The sequence below is a fragment of the Pleurodeles waltl genome, chromosome 5 (assembly GCF_031143425.1).
Source record: "Pleurodeles waltl isolate 20211129_DDA chromosome 5, aPleWal1.hap1.20221129, whole genome shotgun sequence".
Classification (NCBI taxonomy): domain Eukaryota; kingdom Metazoa; phylum Chordata; class Amphibia; order Caudata; family Salamandridae; genus Pleurodeles; species Pleurodeles waltl.
This window is the reverse complement of record NC_090444.1, coordinates 1,257,539,846-1,257,562,683: the sequence shown is the minus strand read 5'-3', so window position 1 is coordinate 1,257,562,683 and position 22,838 is coordinate 1,257,539,846. Positions and strand designations below refer to the sequence as shown.

The window sequence follows — 22,838 nt, the reverse complement described above, 5'->3', positions numbered from 1 at the left end:
TTTCCGGTGTCATATTACATTGTCGGGTGATGTTTCACGTCATTTGCTGCCTTGTTGTCTCAGTCCTCCATAGTTCTGCGAGCTTGAGTTTCCTGTGCACACCTTTCCCTTCTATGGAGTCTCTCCGCATGCCCCCTTTTCCTTTGTTAGGTCTGGCCTTTCAGACAAATTTAACTACCTCGCTATACAATATTTTTTTATTAAACTACTTATAATTTTAATATTTATTTTTGTTTTTTTATTTATCTTTTCATTTTACTTTTGCGAGGTTTGACCACCTCTAGCTGCACGGCTACTGGGCCTTTGTTGCCAAATACATTGCCCATGCAGACATTTTTTGCCGGTAACGTCTTAAAATGAAGTCTTCCATTATTTGTTACTAATAACGTAATTCGGAAACCATTTGAAGTTGGCTGCCAGTGCTTTCAGAAACACAACCGGCAATGTTTAAATGGTGTTTTGAATACGTTATTTAAAAAAAAAAAAACATTTTAACATGGCTGCTTATGTGAGCTTGTTTGCATGAGTAAGACTACATTTCTGTGAAGGAACCCTTTCACTACACTTATGAAGTAAAAATGTCATAAATGCTTGGATACCCTGGCAATGAAAGGTTAAACATGTTTTACTGCCCTTCATTAGTGGCAAGATATTTCACGATCCCATTCATGTCAGAGTTTTCACGTGTTTTCAGTGCTAGGCCTCTTTCGGCATATTTGTTGGTGCCAGGGTATTCCTGCCCCTGGACATTATTTCCAGCCTCCCCTCCTTTAGTGTCCTTACTCTTCCCTTTTAAGTCACTCTTCTTTTCTTATCAGTGCCAGCGTAATCTACCACCAATTAATATCTCTTCCTATTAATACCAGGATGCATTTTACGAACTACTAACTAGTTAATACTTGTATGCGCTTTACTAACTAGCTAACTAATTAACCAGTTCATGAAAATTTATATTTTCAAAGATTTCAACCCCAACTTTTGCCAGGGAGTGTAACCTTCTTCCCTTTAGTGTTGAGGTGGGTCTACTGTTTTCATATTAGTATTATGACCTCCCTTAGCAGCAAGGTTATATTACAAATACCTGCATGTAGTCAGCCTCTTGCAGTACTTCATTATGCAACACGGAGTGCTGAGTACGACCCTGCACCGAATGAGTGGGTTCATCACACAGATATTCTGATATACATGGCAAGTGGAACTAATAGATATAGAAAAATGACAACCAAATAAATATCCTTACAAAGATATGAAGAGTACAAGAGGCTTTCAAAGAATCCACCTTAGCATGAATAGGCTTAATCATATTGAATACCCAATGAAGATCCTATATTGACTCCCTGCAGGAAAGAGAATAAACTTTAAGGTACTCAGCTTCAAACATAAAATATACCTACAAACACAAATGACGTTATAGATAAATATATTGTTTTAAATGAACGAAACCACTGAAATTCACCAGTTATCGTTACTTCAACTACCTATAACTCATGCCCTAAAAGTAACTATAACTTGTGCTCTCCATATGCACTGTGTTTTCTTGAATGATCTCTTTTCAGATGTTGTAGTCATGTTATCAGTGGTATCATAGAACATGTCATGAGTAATGTTCCTAGTGGGTAATTAGCAGTGGCATCGGTGCGAGTTGCAGTTACTTGAAGGCACGAGTTATAGTTGCTTAAAATAACTATAACTGGCAAATTTAAGTGGTTTTGTTTTAAACGGTATGTTTTAAATGACATTTTCACATAACTATAATACCTTTAACTTTGCTTATTCAGTGAATTTCTTAGGTTTTTCTTAAACACCTAACTATAACTATCACTTTCTCCTTTGTTTTTTTTCAGTGAATTTCTCTGGGATTTTTTTATTAACGTAAAGTAAGATGTCCGTCAGCCAGGCTCAGTGTGGGGTTGGCCGCAGGGCCTGGCCTGCATTCAGGCCCTGCGCCCAACCCCCATGGTGACCACACCTTTCATGGTCTTGTGTCGTGCACGGTGTGGGGTTAGGTGCAGGGTATGCCCAACTCCCCTCAGGGCACACCCCAGGCTTGCAGGCCCCAGACTCGCATGGCCTTTGCAGTGCACAGCGTGTAGTAGGGTAGCCATCCACATTTATTTATTTTTGCCACTCCCCTGGTTCTGCAAATCCACTGCAACTCTTCGGGTTCCCCCACTGAGCGCTGTAGCTGGTCTGCTGTTCCACGGAATGTCAAAAATATATATATTTTTTTTTCCTTTTTGAACCTGGTGTAGGTGACAGGCACTGGGTAAATATTGGGTGTGTGTGTATATATATATATATATATATATATATATATAAATTACAAATTACAAATTCTAAACGTCTCCGTCTGACTAACCGAGCCAAGTAAAGTTCTTTTTATTAAGGCCATGGTGGCTGTATTCAGGATGGTCCCTTACCTTCTGTGCCAATCCCCAAGGGTTGGCCCACTCCTATGGTTTGGCGAATCTGGCACCCCCTTCTCTGCACCACCTCAGGCTCCAGCCATGGTGCTTTTCATGAAAGAGCAAATGCCTTCCAAGGTGCCAAGCTCCGCTAGTTCTAGTGCCAACCCCAATTCTGCCTTTTTATCCAACTACAACACTGCTTCCACCCTTGAAGTCACCACACATTGTCAGCAACAAAAGAAAATGTTTCTGCCTCTTTTCATGACTGAACTCACCAAAGCACCTCACTAGGGCCCAGAGATTTTCCCAAATGAAGGACATATTCTGTTGGGAACCCCGACGCTCCAGCAGTGCTGTGCAAAGACTATGACTGCATAGAGGATCGTCACTCAGAGGCTGATCACCTCCATCGCTCTTACCATATTGATGCTGTCTTTTTCATGGACCTACATGCTAGTGGCCTCAGTACTTCTCCTCCCGAAGGGGGTATGCATTACCCCTCTGGGCCTCCCTCAGGTGCAATCAGTTTGCTCACCTCAGTTGTATAGAAAGCTGCAGATGCCTAGGAGTGGTCTTTACCTACCATTGAGGCAAAGTACAGCATTTTTATTGACATCTTGCAGCCATCTTTTGTTGTGTCAGAGCTGCTGCATCCTTTCAGCAAAGCATTTTGGAACTGATTTTGGCTGCATGTGAGAAACCCTTTTCCGCCCCAGCAGTCCATAGGTAGAATGAATGACAAAGCAGACTGGCCACTTTGGACCCAAACTTTCTGTTATCACACCCAACATCAGACAGTCAAGCATTTCTCACTGTTCTGAACTTGAATGCCTTTTCTCTGGCCCCTCGAGTCTGAGAGGTTTGACTCTTTGGATCAAAAATGTAGTTTTTTGTGTGGCTAGTGTCACATGCCTTCTTGGCAACTAACGGTAGAGAAAATGACTGATATCTGTCTTCCTGATCACAGGAAAAATTGTTTTTTGGATATAGTCAATGATGGCCTGAGCACATATGCACAAAAAAGTGTGGCTTGCACTTTGCTGATTCAGTGCCTTGGTCTGTGGACATGGCTGTTTCCTTGCACAACCACAACTGAATGCTCTCCACAGGCTTCTCATGGGATGTCTAAGCAACTCAATGGACATACTATTTACTGGAGAATGCCTTAAGGTGAGCGACCTGAATCCTACCTGGTGCAATTCAGAAACAGTTGAGCAACAGCATGCTTGGCTGTTGTGGTGGTTTCCTTAAATTGGTTGGGAGCCTCCATGATTCTTTACTTGGATGCCTGGTAGTGAATGTGGGTCCCATATGCTAGTCCCAGAACATCTAGCAATCAGACACAAGACATTTCTGCACATCTTGAGTCTCATCTGATTTGCGCAGTCTTAATTCCATAGGTGTAGTGCTAGGCACAACTTGTATGAAGGCTTTTCCTCCTCAGGATTGGAGATTGGAGATAGGATTGGAGATCTTTGGACTATTACTATTGAGTTTGTCTTGGACACCAAATTCAGTATGCAAGTCTTATGCCTGTTAAGGCGGCTGGCGTAGAGCATTCTTTTGATGCCATATGCCAGATTGAGAGTAAGGACCCATGATGCTTGAAAAATCAGTTGCTCCACCATTAGGGGAGTCTCAGCTCAGGTACAGGTTCAAAAGTCTTTTCCGTACTCCATTGGTAAATGTGCCCTTCCAATTTATTGATGAGTTGACCATTCAGCCCCTACAATCACAGATTACCTTAGTGGTGTGTATGGGTGAATCCAGCACAGCCAATCCTAATAATACCTGGTTGAGCTTGGATTTGGTACACCGATCTTTTGGAACTCAACACTTTACTTCCTTAGCCCAGCAGGGTGCACTTGCTCTTGCTGCAAGATGGTCAGGTTCTCTGTCGTAATCCTCGGATCGGTGAGCTTCATGCATGCAGAATGATTGAACAGTAGCAACTTGAAGACCTCTCTTTACCTTCAGAAGTGGCCACTTGGCTGCCAGGAAACCCACTCGAAAATCCATTTTTGCTTGATGGAGGAGTAAGCTTGTTGAATAATAACAGTCTGAATGTGTTGATCTTTTCCAGTTCCAACTTTTCAATGTTCTGAATTTTGTGCACTCTCTTGACCAACAGGGCTTGGAAGTTGCCAGTCAAAGTCTATTTGGCTACTGTTACCTTCATGTGCCTCTCTGACCAGCCTTCGTTTTTTAGGTCACCACTTTATGAAAGGATTGCATCATGTTTTCTTCCATGTCGTTCATTGCTATAGTGGGATTTTAATTTTGTGATAATGTTCCTCGTGACATCTCCTTTCGAGCCAATGCACATTTGCCCGGCTAAAATTAAAAACTGATATACTGCCATTGCGAAATTAAGAATATTTCCCTGATGGTTACATTCACTTGATTCCACAACAACATAATTCACCTCAAGAAGCAAGGGTGAAACAGGTTATTAAAAGTTCTAATTTTTTTGAATCCATATTTAAAGAAAAAAACGGTATTGAACAAAGTCCAGCAGAAAAGTTGCAGTTCCCTCTATGGACTTCGTCTGGGTAACCTAGCCATTTAAATGTCACTTTAAATAATTGCCAATTACAAATACACGTGCTGGTCCATAATCAATTTGCACAGGTTTGCTTTCCAATAACAGACGTTACTCCCCAGTTAGCATGAAGAAGTAACCACACAATTAGGAGTGTATTAAAGTGTTAACTGGTACAAAAATCTGTACAATAATATTATTTCTATAATTGTAATATGTCACGTTAGTTGAAAATTAGTGATCTGTTCTCTGCACCATTGCCTTCTTAGTCCATATTGTGTATTACTTATACTAATATCAATGAGTTAGAGAACAATTTGTACACTAACCTCTGGAGAGGGTAAAAATGGCAATAGGTAAAATCATGAATTTAACAATATTGATCATGCACAATGGTAGTACATTTAATTCTGTAAAAATGCACAGAGTGGTCTATTTCAATGTTCCTGCCATTTTATACACTCAATTGAGAACATTTGTTTAGCATCAAAGTGTTGTTTCCACATTTAAAAAACCTTGATATCTAAATCATAACTGTTAACTTGTGGCAAAATAGCAGTCTCATCGACAGCTAAGCCGGTAGATCCCATCTTTAAACAAAAATAACAAGGTTTGTCACGTAAATTACCTAACCCGATCACTGGTCAGGATGTATTAAAGTTTCTGAAAAATCAATTTAAAGCTCACAGCCTGAGTAAAATATTTGGTAAGCAGTCTAATGATGATCTGTTTCCCATAGATCGTTGTTCAAGGTATGTTGGAAGAGAATTGTCAGCATGCAGATTCTTCACTTTCAACTATGTCATCTTTACCTTGATAATGCCATATATCGTAGATACAAATATTCCACCATATCATCTTTAGTACTGCTATAATCCTGATTATTTGTACAGAGATGTTTGGAACATTCTACGTATAGAATATTGTCAAAGGTATGTGATGACAGCTAAATGCATGTAATACAGATCTAGTTGAGGTCCCCTCACTGAAATTTTACAGACAGGTTTCTGTTTTCTTTACCAAACTTCTTTAAAACCAAATTATCTGCTTTAGAAACAATCACAGTAGAAGCCAATTTAAATTCCACATCTTATCATTCAGTGTATAATGAATTCATCCAGAGTTGTACTTCATATGAAAATGAATCATCTATGTTACTAATGCAGTTTGAGATATTATCTATGTTTGTCAAACTGTCCCATCCCATGCAAAATACCTAATCGTCAAAGTAACATAAGATTGCAGTATTATTGTGACCATTGCAGTATCAGATCTTTCAAAGAAATAATTAAAAGCAAATAGGTGTGTTTCCAGGATGACTCCACACATTTAATAGACCATAGCTTTTCCTCAAATAAAGAATGTAAGTCTTAATCATCTTCTCCATATTCCATCTCTTCTACCTCTAATGGTAATTCTAAATCATATATAGGTTAATGATACAATCCTAATTATTACCCTGCACACTGGGATGCTTCTTGGCTGCAAAATACTTAACTCTGAGTTTCCAGGTTGCCTTAATTATGTCCACACAACATAAGCAGATCTGAGTTGCTGAAAGATAAGATTTGAGATGATACAGAAATCTCATCTTTTAAAGATCTGGTCTTGAGTGCCCTAAAGGGCAACGGTCGAGTGCAGCATGGAGTGGGATGCTGCAAGCGTTTGGGGCAGAGCCTGGCCGGATGTCATGCCCTTCAGCCATCCCCCCACACTATGTATAGCAGAAAGCTTTCTGCAGCAGGAGGTTGGGTGGAAGGCCTGACCACAGGCCAAGTCCTGTGGCCAACCACATGCGAGGGATGGATGGAGGGCGTAGCCAGAGACCAGGCCATGCGGCAATCTTACTGCTGTGCATAGCTTAAGCAGAGTGGGTTGGCAGAAGGTTGCCAGAGAGTTTTGGGTGTAAACTCCGCTTAGAATATGATAAAACACAGATTCAAAGGGGAAAAGAAAGGTTAAAGTGACACTTTAGTTTGAAATTGTAGTAATGTTTAGAAATATCGTGGATGATGTCATCAGTGATGTCACTTAACATGTCATGAGTGATGTCAAATGGGAGGTGAGAAGCAGTGCATGACAAGATGTGATCTATACTTATTTCACTAAATTATAATTGACAAATCTCCTATTAACAGTTTTTAAAGTTTAGTTATATCCTTTCAATATCACTTAAACCTTTAATTTATCTCTCTCTCCCTCCTCTCCGTCTCTGTATATGTATGTATATATACATATATGTGTGTGTGTGTCTTCGATGGCATGTGTAGCTGCAGATATATACATGCTGTGCATAGGTCCTGCCATCTAGTGTTGGGCTCGGAGTGTTACAAGTTGTTTTTCTTCGAAGAAGTGCTTTTGAGTCACAGGATCAAGTGACTCCTCCTCTTCGGCTCCATTGTGCATGGGCATCGACTCCATCTTAGATTGTCTTCTTTCCACCATCGTGTTCGGACGTGTTTCTTTTTGCTCCGGTAGTTTGAGTCGGAAAAGTCCTGAAATCTCTCCAATTTGTCGATATTATTTAGATCACGTATCATCTATCATCGACACTTCGGTACTGGCAGATCCAACTTCTTTACTCGCCCTTCGGGGCACCCGTGCCCAACTCGGGCCTGTTCGGGCCGACCGAAGCCTTGTCGAAGCCTCATGGTCCGGACCCCATTTATCTTCTGCACTCGGTGCCACGCCAAGTTCCCATATACAGACCATCATCTCGTCTGTAACCTTTGTCTTTCTCCAGACCATCGAGAGGATACTTGCAAGGCCTGCAGATCCTTCCGCTCGAAGAAGACTCTACGAGACAGAAGAGCGCAAAGGTTGGAAATGGCGTTGAGAAGCACCAAACATCTCGACATGGAGGAAGAGGAGATTATGCACACCGCAGTCTCCGTTTGAGGGTCCGACTCTGAGCACGAGTCCGAGGAGGTCAGACTGGTCACGGCAGGACAGCACGTGAGTACGCCTGCCCCTGTCCAATCCAAGCCCAAACACAAGGCCTCGGGAACGCCACTGCCGGAAGGCCATGGCTCCACCCGCAAAAAGACTTCCAGTGACCAAGCAACAACTTCGGCACCGAGAAAGGCCACGCCACGAAGCCTTCGGACTCGAGCCGGAGCACAGGCTCTGAGTCGAAGCCTCGAAAATCCCTGTTGAAGCCGAGGCCAACTTCCACTCTAAGCCTTTCGATCCTGAGAAAACCGGCTTCGGAGCCAAAAAGACCCATCTACACAGAGGAGCATGGACTTTCAAAACAACTTAAAGAAAGCCATAGATTTTCGGAAGAACTCACACAAATGGAGGAATTTGATGAAAGGCAGGCCAGAATTCATATTCATAAAGACACTGGCAAGATCCTAAATGCACCTCTTCTCAAAACTAAGAGGAAGTTAGCCTTTCAAGGACAATTGGACACTGATCAGTCACCAGCTAAAGTGCCAAGACCCAAACAAAAAACTCTGCCTCCGCAATTCTCACCTCATCAGTCTCCTCCTCATTCTCCTCACCTGACTGTATCTCCATCTACTACCCCTAAACCTGCACAGTCTCCAGTACACTCTGCACATTCACAACAAGACAATGTCAACCCATGGGATCTCTACGATGATCCCATTTCTGATAACAGCCCAGACTGCTATCCTTCAAAACCATCGCCACGAGAAGATAGCACTTCATACACTCAGGTTTTAGCTAGGGCAGCGTCATACCATAACGTAGCCATGCACACCGAGCCTCTTGAGGATGATTTTCTCTTTAATACATTATTCTCCACTCACACTACTTAGCAGTCCCTTCCCACCCTTCCAGACATGTTGAAACATGCACATCAAATTTTTCAAGAGCCAGTTAAAGCCAGGGTCATCACTCCCAGAGTGGAGAAAAAATATAAGCCGCCTCCCTCTGATCCGGGATTCATTACCCAACAGCTACCTCCGTAGTTGTCAGTGTGGCAAGGAAAAGGGCCAACTCCCAGTCATCTGGTGATGCACCACCACCAAGGAAAACAGGAAATGCAATGCTGCTTGTAAAAGAGTGGCATCACAAGCAGCTAATCAATGGAGAATAGCCAACTCCCAAGCACTACTGGCTAAGTATGATAGGGCCCACTGGGACGAGATGAAAGGTATCATCCAGCATCTCCCAAAAGACCAACAAAAGAGAGCACAGCAAATAGTCGAAGAAGGGCAGGCTATTACTAATAACCAGATAAGGTCAGCTCTAGACTCAGCAGATACAGCAGCTAGGACACTCAATACTGCTGTCACCATTCGGAGACACGCATGGCTTCGGTCGGCAGGGTTTAAACTAGAAATCCAGCAGGCTGTTCTTAGCATGCCATTTAATGAGAAACATCTTGTTCGATGGCATCTGTCGCTGTAGATACGCATGTTCTGCAATAGCTCGCCATCTGGTGTTGGGCCGGAGTGTTACAAGTTGTTTTTCTTCGAAGAAGTCTTTCGAGTCACGGGACCGAGTGACTCCTCCTTTTGTCTCCATTGCGCATGGGCGTCGACTCCATCCTCGATTGTTTTTTTTTCCGCCATCGGGTTCGGACGTGTTCCTGTCGCTCCGAGTTTCGGAACAGAAAAAATAGTTAATTTCGGAAGATTTTCGTCGGTATTGTTGCGTTCGGGATCGGCATACTTACATTCAACACCGCATCGAAGATCGAAGAGCTCCGGTGCCCTTCGGGGTAATTTTTCGATCCACCGTCGGGGCCTGGTCGGCCCGACCGCGTGCTGAAGAACGCCGATGGAACGGACCCCGTTCCGTTTCTGCCCCAAATGCCACAATAAATACCCCTACACAGACCAACACTTGGTCTGCAACCTGTGCCTGTCACCGGAGCACAGCGAAGACACCTGCGAGGCCTGTCGTGCGTTCCGGTCCCGAAAAACACTCCGAGACCGTCGAGCCAAAAGACTTCAAATGGCGTCCGCACCGACAGCCCGACGGGAGTTCGAGGAACAGGAAGAGGAAGGTACCTTCTCGATCCAAGACTCAGACTCCGAAGGATTCGACGATACACAAACCGTGAGTAAGACGTCGAAAACCACACAAAGAAACATTTACAAGGCCCAGGGGACGCCACTGCCACCAGGCCATGGCTCAACCCATAAAATCGGTGACCGACCGTCGGCACCGAAAAAGGCCCAAACAGTGCCGAGATCGTCCGACTCCGGTCGAGACACCGGCACGCAGCCTTCTCGGGACCGAGAAAGTGCTGGAGACAAGCCTCGACACCGAGATGCCGGTGTGGACACGGCTCGACGCCGAGACAGCGGCACCGAAACAGATCGACGCCGAGAGGTTTCGGCCCCGAAAAGGAAAAAAGTCACCTCGGAGCCGAAAAAACACGCAGACACAGTTTCGACGCCGAAACAAACTGCAAGCGACCCAGCTTCAGGCTCTTATACAGAAGAGCACTCGCTAACCTCCCAAATGCAGAAGCATAGGTTTGAGGAAGAGCTACAAGCAACTGATGCGGACCATACGCAAAAGCGTATCTTCATTCAGCAGGGGACAGGAAAAATAAGCACCCTTCCCCCCATTAGGAGAAAGAGAAGGTTGGAGTTCCAGACGGAACAAGCACCACAACCAAAAGTGGTGAAAAGAGTTACACCACCACCCTCTCCTCCGCCCGTGATTAACGTTTCACCAGCACAAACGCCATCACACTCCCCAGCTCACACCACCATGAGCCAGGGTGACCAAGACCAGGACGCATGGGACCTATACGACGCCCCAGTGTCAGATAACAGCCCAGAGGCATACCCTACAAAACCATCTCCACCAGAAGACAGCACCGCGTACTCTCAGGTGGTGGCTAGAGCAGCACAATTTCACAACGTAAGCCTCCACTCAGAACAGGTCGAGGATGATTTCCTGTTCAACACACTCTCCTCCACCCACAGCTCCTACCAAAGCCTGCCTATGCTCCCTGGTATGCTCCGGCACGCAAAAGACATATTTAAGGACCCGGTCAAAAGTAGGGCAATCACACCAAGGGTGGAAAAAAAGTATAAGCCGCCTCCTACAGACCCGGCTTTCATCACAACACAGCTGCCACCAGACTCTGTTGTTGTAGGAGCAGCTAGGAAAAGGGCCAACTCTCACACATCTGGAGATGCACCACCCCCAGATAAAGAAAGCCGCAAGTTTGATGCAGCTGGTAAAAGAGTCGCAGCACAAGCTGCAAACCAGTGGCGCATCGCGAACTCCCAGGCACTACTTGCGCGCTATGACAGAGCCCACTGGGACGAGATGCAACATCTCATTGAACATCTGCCCAAAGACTTCCAAAATAGGGCAAAACAAGTGGTTGAGGAGGGACAGGCCATCTCCAACAACCAGATCCGCTCCTCCATGGACGCTGCAGATACAGCTGCACGGACAATTAATACATCTGTAACTATCAGAAGGCATGCATGGCTCCGAACGTCTGGATTTAAACCAGAGATTCAACAAGCAGTTCTCAATATGCCTTTTAATGAAAAAGAACTGTTCGGTCCAGAAGTGGACACAGCGATTGAGAAACTCAAAAAAGATACGGACACTGCCAAAGCCATGGGCGCACTCTACTCCCCGCAGAGCAGAGGGAATTACAGCTCATTCCGTAAAACGCCCTTTCGAGGGGGGTTTCGGGGTCAAAGCACACAAGCCAGCACCTCACAAGCCACACCGTCCAGTTACCAAGGACAGTATAGAGGAGGTTTTCGGGGACAATATAGAGGAGGGCAATTCCCTAGAAATAGAGGAAGATTCCAAAGCCCCAAAACCCCTACTACTAAACAGTGACTCACATGTCACTCACCCCCTCCACACAACACCAGTGGGGGGACGAATAGGTCATTATTACAGAGCATGGGAGAAAATCACTACAGACACTTGGGTTCTAGCAATTATCCAACATGGTTACTGCATAGAATTTCTACAGTTCCCTCCAAACATACCACCAAAAGCACAAAATTTAACAACACACCATTCCAATCTCCTAGAGATAGAAGTGCAGGCACTATTGCAAAAGAATGCAATCGAATTAGTGCCAAACACACAAATAAACACAGGAGTTTACTCACTGTACTTTCTGATACCAAAGAAGGACAAAACACTGAGACCAATCCTAGACCTCAGAGTAGTCAACACTTTCATCAAATCAGACCACTTCCACATGGTCACACTACAAGAAGTATTGCCATTGCTAAAGCTGCACGACTACATGGCAACTTTAGACCTCAAGGATGCTTATTTCCATATACCAATTCACCCATCGCACAGGAAATACCTAAGGTTTGTATTCAAAGGAATACATTACCAATTCAAGGTACTGCCTTTCGGATTAACAACCGCACCAAGAGTCTTTACCAAATGTCTAGCGGTAGTCGCTGCACACATCAGAAGGCAGCAAATACATGTGTTCCCATATCTAGACGACTGGCTAATCAAGGCCCATTCGTTAATAGAGTGCTCAAATCACACAAATCATATCATACAAACCCTCTTCAAACTAGGGTTCACCGTCAATTTCACAAAATCCAAGATTCGGCCACGCAAGGTACAACAATACCTGGGAGCCATAATAGACACATCAAAAGGAGTAGCCACTCCAAGTCCACAAAGAATTCAAAATTTCAACACCATCATACAACGCATGTATCCAACACAAAAGATACAAGCAAAGATGGTATTACAACTCCTAGGCATGATGTCATCATGCATAGCCATTGTCCCAAACGCAAGACTGCACATGAGGCCCTTACAACAATGCCTAGCATCACAGTGGTCTCAAGCACAGGGTCACCTTCTAGATCTGGTGTTAATAGACCGCCAAACTTACCTCTCGCTTCTGTGGTGGAACAACATAAATTTAAACAAGGGGCGGCCTTTTCAAGACCCAGTGCCACAATACGTAATAACAACAGATGCTTCCATGACAGGGTGGGGAGCACACCTCGATCAACACAGCATACAAGGACAATGGAACGTACATCAAACAAAACTGCATATCAATCACCTAGAACTTCTTGCAGTTTTTCAAGCACTAAAAGCTTTCCAACCAATAATAGTTCACAAATACATTCTCGTCAAAACAGACAACATGACAACAATGTATTATCTAAACAAGCAGGGAGGGACGCACTCCACGCAGTTAAGCATGTTAGCACAAAAAATTTGGCATTGGGCAATTCACAACCAAATTCGCCTAATTGCACAGTTTATACCAGGGATACAAAATCAACTCGCAGACAATCTCTCTCGAGATCACCAACAGGTCCACGAATGGGAAATTCACCCCCAAATACTGAACACTTATTTCAAACTCTGGGGAACACCTCAGATAGACTTGTTTGCGACAAGGGAGAACGCAAAATGCCAAAACTTCGCATCCAGATACCCACACAAACAATCCCAAGGCAATGCCCTATGGATGAACTGGTCAGGGATATTTGCTTACGCTTTTCCTCCTCTCCCTCTCCTTCCTTACCTGGTAAACAAACTCAGTCAAAGCAAACTCAAACTCATATTGATAGCACCAACTTGGGCAAGGCAACCCTGGTACACAACGCTGCTAGACCTATCAGTGGTACCCTGCATCAAATTGCCCAACAGGCCAGATCTGTTGACACAGCACAACCAAAAGATCAGACACCCAGATCCAGCATCGCTGAATCTAGCAATCTGGCTCCTGAAATCCTAGAATTCGGGCACTTACAACTTACCCAAGAATGTATGGAAGTCATAAAACAAGCAAGAAGGCCATCCACCAGGCACTGCTATGCAAGTAAATGGAAGAGGTTTGTTTGCTACTGCCATATTAATCAAATACAACCATTACACACAACTCCAGAACATGTAGTGGGTTACTTGCTTCACTTACAAAAATCTAACCTAGCTTTCTCTTCCATTAAGATTCACCTTGCAGCAATATCTGCATACCTGCAGACTACCTATTCAACTTCCCTATATAAAATACCAGTCATTAAAGCATTCATGGAGGGCCTTAGGAGAATTATACCACCAAGAACACTACCTGTTCCTTCATGGAACCTAAATGTTGTCCTAACTAGACTTATGGGTCCACCTTTTGAACCCATGCACTCCTGCGACATACAGTTCCTAACCTGGAAGGTGGCATTTCTCATCGCCATTACTTCCCTGAGAAGAGTAAGCGAGATTCAGGCGTTTACTATACAGGAACCTTTTATACAACTACACAAAAATAAAGTCGTCCTAAGGACCAATCCTAAATTTTTGCCAAAGGTTATTTCACCCTTCCATCTAAATCAAACAGTGGAACTTCCGGTGTTCTTTCCACAGCCAGATACCGTAGCTGAAAGGGCACTACATACATTAGATGTCAAAAGAGCATTAATGTATTACATTGACAGAACAAAGAACATCAGAAAGACTAAACAACTCTTTATTGCATTTCAAAAACCTCATGCAGGAAACCCAATTTCAAAACAAGGTATAGCCAGATGGATAGTTAAATGCATCCAAATCTGCTACCTTAAAGCTAAACGACAGCTGCCCATTACACCAAGGGCACACTCAACCAGAAAGAAAGGTGCTACCATGGCCTTTCTAGGAAACATCCCAATGCAAGAAATATGTAAGGCAGCCACATGGTCTACGCCTCACACATTCACCAAGCACTACTGTGTAGACGTGTTATCCGCACAACAAGCCACAGTAGGTCAAGCTGTATTAAGGACATTATTTCAGACTACTTCCACTCCTACAGGCTGATCCACCGCTTTTGGGGAAATAACTGCTTACTAGTCTATTGCAGAACATGCGTATCTACAGCGACAGATGCCATCGAACTGAAAATGTCACTTACCCAGTGTACATCTGTTCGTGGCATCAGTCGCAGTAGATTCGCATGTGCCCACCCGCCTCCCCGGGAGCCTGTAGCAGTTTGGAAGTTACCTTCAATTATTTATATATGTATCATCTCAACCTTAAATAAGTGCATACTTAGTCACTCCATTGCATGGGCACTATTACTACAATTCAACTCCTACCTCACCCTCTGCGGGGAAAAACAATCGAGGATGGAGTCGACGCCCATGCGCAATGGAGACAAAAGGAGGAGTCACTCGGTCCCGTGACTCGAAAGACTTCTTCGAAGAAAAACAACTTGTAACACTCCGGCCCAACACCAGATGGCGAGCTATTGCAGAACATGCGAATCTACTGCGACTGATGCCACGAACAGATGTACACTGGGTAAGTGACATTTTCATTTGGCCCTGAGGTTGATACGGCCATCGAAAAAATGAGAAAGGACTCAGACACTGCTAAAGCCATGGGTGCTCTGTATACTACACAGTACAGAGGTTCATTACAAAAGCCTCAATACAGGGGTGGTTTTAGAGCCCAAACAGCTGAGGCATACACCTCACAATCAAAACCATCTTACCAGCCTCAGTACCAACGAGGTAGGTTTAGTGGAACTTACAAAGGCCAATTCCCTAGAGGTAGGGGAAAATATCAGCCAACAAAACAAACCTTACACAGAAAACAGTGACATTGCTCCACATCTTCCCTCATCACACTTCTCCTGTCGGAGGAAGACTGCAAACGTTCCACAAAAATTGGTTACCCATTACAACAGACAATTGGGTATTATCCATTATCCACAATGGTTACTGCATAGAATTCGCACAAATTCCTCCAGATATACCTCCAAAACCACACAAACTCTCCTCCCAACACATCTCCATGTTGCAAACAGAAGTACAGTCACTATTACTCAAACAAGCCATAGATCTTGTACCACAACATCAAATAGGAACAGGGGTTTACTCCCTGTACTTCCTTAATCCCCCAAAAGATGGAACCTTGAGACCAATACTAGATCTCGGAACTCTAATTCTTTACATCCTATCAGAACACTTTCACATGGTAATACTACAGGATGTAGTCCCACTGCTACAACAAGATTTCATGGCGACATTACACCTCAAGGATGCGTATTTTCACACACCCATCCATCCAGCGCACAGAAAATATCTCAGGTTTGTAATACATGGAAAATATTACCAGTTCAAAGTGTTACCCTTCGGGATAACAACAGCTCCCAGAGTATTTACAGTATGCCTTGCTGTAGTGGCAGCCTACCTAAGAAGGCAACACATCCATGTCTTTCCATATCTTGACAACTGACTAATAAAATCCAACAGCAAGACACAGTGTCAAACCCATACACATTATGTAATACAAACCCTACATACTCTAGGGTTCTCAATAAACTACCAAAAATCTCACTTGCAACCAGCGCAAATTCAACAGTATTTAGAAGCCACACTAAATACGCAAACAGCACTTGCAAGTCCACAAAGAGTACAAACATTCTACAATGTATTAGCACAAATTCAGTGAAACCAACAGTACACAGTCAAATTTGCAATTGAACTGTTGGGCATGATGGCATCATGCATCGCCATTGTCCTGAAAGCGACTAAACATGCGGCCCTTACAACAGTGCCTTACAAAACAATGGTCACAAGCACATGGTCAGCTTCAAGATCTAGTGTTGATAGACCGCCAAACACACATATCGCTTCAGTGGTGGAATTCCACAAATTTAAACAAAGGGTGGTCATTTCAAGACCCTGTGCCTCAAACCACACTTACAACAGATGCATCAATGATTGGATGGGGAGCACACCTCAACAATCACAACATTCAAGGACAATGGGACAACAAACACAAACAACTTCACATAAATCACATTGAATTGCTAGCCGTATTCCTAGCACTCAAAGCCTTTCAACCTCTTTTAGTTCACAAACACATTCTGATCAAAACAGACAACATGCCTACAATGTATTACCTAAACAAACAAGGAGAGACCCACTCATCGCAATTGTCCCTTCTAGCACAAAAGATTTGACATTGGGTATTACACAACATTATTCACTGTGTAGCACAATACATTCCAGGGATACACAACCAATTAGCAGATGTTCTCAGCTGAGGTCATCAACAAACACACGAGTGGGAAATTCATCCCCAAGTACTTCAAACATACTTTCATCACTGGGGAACACCAGACATAGACCTATTCGCCACCAGCTAAAACGCAAAATGTCAAAGCTTCGCATCCAGGTTCCCACACCCTCTATCCAAAGGCAATGTTCTATGGATCAACTGGTCAGGGAAATTTGCTTACGCTTTTCCCCCTCTCCCCCTCATTCCATTTCTTGTCAACAAACTGCGTCAAAACAAACGCATACTTTTAGCACCAACATGGGCACGTCAATCCTGATACACGACATTGTTAGACCTGTCAGTAGTACCACACATCAAACTGCCCAACAGACCAGATCTGTTAACACAAAACAGATAACTGATCAGGCATCCAGATCCAGCAATACTCAATCTAGCGATTTGGCTCCTGAAGTCTTAGAGTTTGGATATCTACATCTTCCAACAGAATGTATGGAAGTAATTAAACAAGCTAGAAAACTCCCTACCAGTCAGTGTTATGCAAACAAATGGAAAAGGTTTGTGTTTTACTGTCAATCCAAACAGATTGCCCCTCTTTCAGCACCATTACAAGACATTGTAGATTACTTGCTTCATCTGCAAAAGGCAAATTTAGCCTTTTCATCCATCAAAATACATCTCACTGCAATTTCAGCGTATTTGCAAAATATACAACACACCTCTCTATTCAGAGTTCCTGTTATCAAAGCCTTCATGGAAGGACTAAAATGTATCATACCACCAAGAACACCCCCAATGCCGCCTTCATGGAATCTAAATATTGTACTCACACGACTCATGGGTCCACCATTTGAACCTATGCATTCGTGTCATATTCAATACCTAACATGGAAAGTTGCATTCCTCGTTGCAGTCACTTCATTATGGAGAGTTAGTGAAATACAAGCTTTCGCTATTGAGCAACCCTTCATACAAGTACACAAACATAACGTAGTACTTCGAACAAACCCAAAATTCCTACCTAAGGTGATTTCACTGTTTTAAATTAATCAAACCGTGGAACTTCCAGTCTTCTTCCCACAGCAACACTCAGTAGCAGAAAGAGCGCTACATACATTAGACATTAAAGGAGCTATAATGTATTACATTGATAGGACTAAATCATTTAGAAAAACTAAACAGTTATTTGTGGCGTTCCAAAAGCCAAATACTGGTAATCCAATCTCAAAACAAGGGTTAGCTAGATGGATAGTAAAATGCATCCAAACGTGTTACTAATTGCTGCCTTTTGGCTTTTAGGTAACACCAAAAGCACATTCCACCAGAAAAAAGGAGCAACATTGGCCTTTTTAGGAAATATACCAATGACAGAAATCTGTAAAGCAGCCACTTGGTCAACACCCCATACATTTACCAAGCATTACTGTGTAAATGTGTTAGCAACACAACAAGCAACAGTAGGACAGGCTGTACTAAGAACACTATTTCAAACAACTTCAACTCCTACAGGCTGACCACTGCTTATGGGAGGAAAACTGCTTTGTAGTCTATGCATAGCATGTGTATCTGCAGTTACACATGCCATTGAACGGAAAATGTCACTTAACCAGTGTACATCTGTTCGTGGCATGTTCTGCTGCAGATTCACATGCGCCCTCCCGCCTCCCCGGGAGCCTGTAGCCGTTTAAGTTAAAACAAGCATTTGTACATATATATATATATGTTCGATGGCATGTGTAGCTGCAGATACACATGCTGTGCACATCCCGCCATCTGGTGTTGGGCTCGGAGTGTTACAAGTTGTTTTTCTTCGAAGAAGTCTTTTTTCGAGTCACGAGACCGAGGGACTCCTCCCATTTCGACTCCATTGCGCATGGGCGTCGACTCCATCTTAGATTTGTTTTTTTCCGCCATCAGGTTCGGACGTGTTCCTTTTCGCTCCGTGTTTCGGGTCGGAAAGTTAGTTAGAATTTCGGAAAAATCGTCGGTATTGTTTGCGTTTGGTATCGGGTTAGTTACAACAGATCGACACCGAATTAAGAAGAGCTCCGGTGGCCCTTCGGGGTTTTTTTCCATCCCCGTCGGGGCCTGGTCGGCCCGGCCACGTGTCTCTTTAAGGCTGATGGAACGGACCCCATTCCGCTTCTGTCCAAAATGCCATAACAAGTATCCATATACAGATCAACATCTGGTCTGTAACTTGTGTTTGTCACCAGAACACAAGGAGGATACTTGTGAGGCCTGTCGAGCGTTTCGGTCCAGGAAGACACTCCGGGACCGAAGAGCAAGAAGACTGCAAATGGCGTCGGCGCCGACAGGACAACAGCGTTTCGAGGAGGAGGAAGAAACATTCTCCACCCAGGATTCGGACTCTGAGGAGATCGAGCCCGAGGAAACGCCGAAAACCGTGAGTAAGACGTCGAAACCAAGAACTCACGAGAAAAGCGCTAAAGCCCAGGGGACGCCACCGCCAACAGGCCATGGCTAAGCCCGAAAAATAGGTGACCGTTCATCGGCACCGAAAAAGGGCGAGCTGGTGTCGAAGTCATCCGACTCCGGTCGAGATACCGGCACACAGCAATCTCGGGCCCGAGATAGTGGCTCAGAGAAGATTTGGCACCGAGACAGCGGCACAGAAACGGGTTGGCACCGAGAGAGCACGACGCCGAAAGTAAAGAAGGTTTCGTCAGAGCCGAAAAAAGCAGCCGAAAAGGTTTCGGTACCGAAATATCCGGCCTCGGAACCGAAAACAAGTTCCTACACTGAGGAACAAGGACTGTCCACACAAATGAAGACACATAGATTTGGACAGGAATTAGAGACAATAGAGCCAGATCACACACAAAGACGGCTCTTTATTCGAAAAGATACAGGGAAGATCAGCACTCTTCCTCCAGTCAAAATGAAACGCAAGCTTGCCTTCCAAGACAAGGACAAACAGCCACACGCAAAGGTGGCTAAACAAGTAACACCGCCACCATCCCCACATCACTCTCCGCAACTATCACCGGTAGCCACTCCACCAATGATGCAATCCCCAACTCATACAGGAATGAGTCAAGATGACCCTGACGCATGGGACCTTTATGATGCACCAGTGTCAGATAATAGTCCAGAATGCTATCCAGCTAAACCATCGCCACCAGAGGATAGTACAGGCTACGCACAGGTGGTGTCAAGAGCAGCGGCATTTCATAATGTCAGCCTTCATTCAGAGCCCATTGCAGACGACTTTCTTTTTAATACACTGTCGTCCACACACAGCCAATATCAGAGTCTTCCTATGCTACCCGGAATGCTAAAACACTCCAAACAAGTGTTTGAGGAGCCTGTTAAAGGGAGAGCCATTACTCCAAGAGTAGATAAAAAATATAAACCGCCACCAACAGACCCAGTGTACATTACACAACAGCTAACACCAGACTCTGTTGTAGTGGGAGCAGCACGCAAAAGAGCCAACTCTCATACTTCAGGAGATGCACCACCTCCAGATAAAGAAAGTCGAAAATTCGATGCTGCAGGCAAAAGGGTGGCGGCACAGGCAGCAAACCAGTGGCGTATTGCAAATTCGCAAGCTTTGCTAGCCAGAAATGATAGGGCCCATTGGGATGAGATACAACACCTTATTGAACATTTACCCAAGGAGTTCCAAAAAAGAGCGCAGCAAGTAGTAGAAGAAGGACAGAGTATCTCCAATAATCAGATACGGTCAGCAATGGATGCTGCAGACACAGCTGCTAGAACTGTCAACACAGCAGTAACAATAAGGAGACATGCATGGGGCTGCGTACATCAGGATTTAAACCAGAGATACAGCAAGCTGTGCTGAATATGCCATTCAACGGACAGCAGTTGTTTGGGCCGGAGGTGGACACTGCGATCGAAAAACTTAAGAAAGTCACTGACACGGCCAAAGACATGGCCGCACTCTACTCCCCACAGAGCAGAGGCACATTTCGAAAGACACAATTTCGTGGGGGGTTTCGAGGGCAAACCACAGAAGCCACAACCTCACAAACAAAGCCCACTTACCAGAGCCAGTATCAGCGGGGAGGTTTTCGGGGACAATATAGAGGGAGACAATTTCAAAGGAATAGAGGAAAGTTCCAAAGTCCCAAAACTCCACCAAACAAGCAGTGACTTCAAGGTCACAAATCCCCAACACATAACACCTGTGGGGGGGAGACTAACCAAGTTTTACAAACATTGGGAGGAAATAACAACAGACACTTGGGTCTTAGCAATTATCCAGCATGGTTATTGCATAGAATTTCTCAAATTCCCTCCAAACATCCCACCGAAAACACACAATATGTCTAAACAACATATAGATCTTCTAGGACTAGAATTCAGGCATTGCTACAGAAAGAAGCAATAGAGTTAGTACCAAAACAACAAATAAACACAGGAGTTTACTCCCTGTACTTTCTGATACCCAAAAAAGACAAGAGTCTGAGACCTATACTAGATCTCAGAACATTAAATACCTACATCAAATCAGATCACTTTCACATGGTTACATTACAAGATGTAATCCCACTGCTCAAACAACAAGACTACATGACAACACTAGACCTAAAGGATGCATATTTCCATATACCAATACATCCTTCACACAGAAAGTACCTAAGGTTTGTATTCCAAGGGATACATTACCAATTCATATTGTTGCCATTCGGAATAACAACTGCACCAAGAGTTTTTACAAAATGCCTAGCAGTAGTAGCTGCACATATCAGAAGGCAGCAAATACATGTGTTCCCGTACCTAGACGATTGGTTAATCAAAACCAACACGCTAAGACGGTGTTCACAACACACAAAATATGTCATAGAAATCCTCCACAAACTAGGTTTCTCAATCAACTACACAAAGTCACACCTTCTGCCGTGTCAAACACAGCAATACTTAGGAGCAACAATCAACACAGGAAAAGGGATTGCCACTCCAAGTCCACAAAGAGTTCACACATTTCACAATGTAATACAGACCATGTATCCAAAACAAAAGATACAAGTCAAACTGGTGATGAAACTACTAGGCATGATGTCTTCATGCATAGCCATTGTCCCAAACGCAAGGTTGCACATGCGGCCCTTACAACAGTGCCTAGCATCACAATGGTCACAAGAACAGGGTCAGCTTGTAGATCTGGTGTTGATAGACCGCCAAACATACATCTCGCTTCAATGGTGGAACAGTATAAATTTAAACCAAGGGCGGCCTTTCCAAGACCCAGTGCCACAATACATAATAACAGATGCTTCCATGATAGGGTGGGGAGCACACCTCACTCAACAAGGCATCCAAGGACAATGGGACATACAGCAAAAACAGTTTCACATAAATCACTTAGAACTGTTAGCGGTATTTCTAGCGCTCAAAGCATTTCAACCCATAATAAGCCACAAACACATTCTTGTCAAAACAGACAACATGACAACAATGTATTACCTAAACAAACAGGGAGGCACACACTTGACACAGTCGTGTCTCCTAACACAGAAAATATGGCATTGGGCGATTCACAACCACATTCGCCTAATAGCACAATTTATTCCAGGAATTCAGAACCAGTTAGCAGACAATCTCTCTCGGGATAACCAACAGATCCATGAATGGGAGATTCACCCCCAAATACTAAACACTTACTTCCAAATGTGGGGAACACCACAAATAGATCTATTTGCAACAAAGGAAAACTCAAAATGCCAAAACTTCGCATCCAGGTACCCACAAGATCCGTCTCAGGGCAATGCGTTATGGATGAGCTGGTCAGGGATATTTGCTTACGCTTTTCCCCCTCTCCCACTCCTTCCATATCTAGTAAACAAATTGAGTCAAAACAAACTCAAACTCATACTAATAGCACTGACATGGGCAAGACAACCTTGGTACACAACACTACTAGACCTCTCAGTAGTACCTCA

The 22,838-nt window shown here is 43.9% G+C and overlaps 1 protein-coding gene across 4 annotated transcripts in view; it reads left to right on the top strand.

Moving 5' to 3' along the window:
• Nucleotides 1-22,838, top strand: part of MAP3K7 (mitogen-activated protein kinase kinase kinase 7) — a 271,033-nt gene that overhangs the window by 227,046 nt on the left and 21,149 nt on the right. The gene's annotated exons all lie outside the window — the stretch shown is intronic.